We start from the raw sequence: 1,916 nt of genomic DNA, 5'->3' as shown, positions 1-1,916 counted from the left end.
AGCAGGGCCTGTGCTGACAGGACAAGGGGGATGGCTTTCAGCTGCAGCAGGTTGATTGAAGCTGCATCTAGGGAAGCTGCTCTTTTCCACTGGGGGTGGTGGGGCACTGGCCCGGGCTGTGCACAGAGGCTGTGCATGCCCCATCCTTGGCAACAGGGTTCTGAGCAGCACGCTCTGGGGGAAGACTGCTCAGCTGGGAACAAGATGTCGTTCTTCAGGCTCCCTTGCAAGCCCAACCGTTCAGGGACTCCATCATTCCATGGTCTCCACTGTCCACTTCAGATGGAGCCTGGGAACTGTGATGTCACAGCCCACGCTCCAGCTGGAACGTCCAGCGCCCAGCAAAGGGCTCAACACAACCGTTGGCCGCTGTGTTGACACGCTCTGCACCTTGCTCCTGCCCTCGCCTTTCACTCTTCTTATCCCCCCGATACCCCGATCATTCCTGACAGCTCCTGAGTGCCTGGATTTCATCATCCAGCCCTGCAGGATGCTCCCATTTGTCCTGAGGAAGGTATGGTGCCATTCCATGGAGGTGGACACCCCCCACCTGCCCAGGTGGGCTGGAGCTCTGTGGGGATGGAGTGGGACAGGGAGCCCACTCTGAGGTTTTACTACCTCTGCAGGCTGTCCCAGACGGAGAGGAGGAGATGGAGGTGGATACAAAGATTGATATGGATGAGGAGATGGAAATTGATGGAGAAGACTCTGGAGAGGAAGAGATGGACGTGGATGTGGATGAGGAAGAGGAGATGGAGGTTGATATGGAAGAGTCCATTGAGGACATGGACATTGATTAAGAAGGTGAGGAAGAGGCCATGATCTTGGCATGAAGAGCAATGCCAGCAGCAGGACAGGCAGAGTGGGTCTCCTGCTGCCAGGCTGGGGCTGGGCTGGGTGCTCCCTGCTCAGGGACATTGTACCCAGGGCACTGGATTCTGGTGGCCATCCACAGCCTGTTCTGTGCCTGCTTTACTCCACACAAGCTCCATCCCAGACCCAGCCAGGCTCAGTTCTGGTAGCAGAGTCCTGCTGCTGTGCCAGTGTCTGCCAGCCTGGGGGCACATGGAAGAACCCTCTGTGCCTGACTGGAGTGACCGTGGCACTTGCTTTTCTTCCAGGAACAGTGGACATCACAGACAGGGACATCTACAATCAATAAAAGGTTTTTTTCCATTTTCTCAAGCCACGCGTTGGGCGCCACTAACTGTATTTGTCCTGGTTTAGGGCAAGTTTGGGAGATAACCCCCAAAGGGGCTTCTCTACAAAAGCAGATTCAATTGCCCCTCCCCCCTCCAACCAGTTCGGGAGAAAATATCTCCTTGCAGCAAAATGGAAAGAAACCTGTTTATTAAACAATAGAAACCAAACAATATTAAACAATAAAACTTCTCACTGATCCAAGGAAAGCAAACTCAGAACAGTCCCCTCCCCGGGTTGCAGCTCGGCTCACTCAGTCTCTGATCAGTCTCTCTGGTGCTGGAAATGCTGCTGCCCAGGCCTGGCCAGGGGCCACAGGTGGAGCTGCCGGTGCTCTTCTGGGTGTTCAGTGCAGAGCAGGCTTGAAGAGGTCCAAGAAAAAAGGAAAAAAATCACAATCTGGAGAACTTCTTTGCCTCAGCTAGCTAAAACTAACTAAAAGCAAGAAAAAGGGAAAAAAGGAGCTCTGTCCGGCTGTCTGTCCATCCGCAGACAACACAGTCCAGGAGCAGGAATGTGGAGGAGTGAGAGCAGTCTGAAAACAAACTGCGCGCTTCTTCCCTCCCCTCCTCACTGTCTGGAAGAGAGTCTTAAAGGTGTAAAACTTATTGTTCAGTATAAAGAGAACAAGACGATTGGGGATTAAAGCGTCATATAGTCAACCCAGGACATTCCACCCCTTATCATATCGTCGGCTTACTACTAAAACTAATATA

The 1,916-nt window shown here is 52.8% G+C and overlaps 1 long non-coding RNA gene across 1 annotated transcript; it reads left to right on the top strand.

Moving 5' to 3' along the window:
- The first annotated feature begins 368 nt into the window (after nt 1-368).
- Nucleotides 369-1,154, top strand: LOC135292934 (uncharacterized). The gene is made up of 3 exons (XR_010355083.1): nt 369-514; nt 627-804; nt 1,122-1,154. It is a non-coding gene; the product is annotated as an uncharacterized LOC135292934 (long non-coding RNA).
- The last annotated feature ends 762 nt before the right edge of the window (nt 1,155-1,916 follow it).

Source organism: Passer domesticus, unplaced genomic scaffold (genome assembly GCF_036417665.1).
Source record: "Passer domesticus isolate bPasDom1 unplaced genomic scaffold, bPasDom1.hap1 HAP1_SCAFFOLD_58, whole genome shotgun sequence".
NCBI classification, from domain to species: domain Eukaryota; kingdom Metazoa; phylum Chordata; class Aves; order Passeriformes; family Passeridae; genus Passer; species Passer domesticus.
Note: the sequence above shows the minus strand (reverse complement) of the source record. Positions and strands in the feature narration are given on the sequence as shown.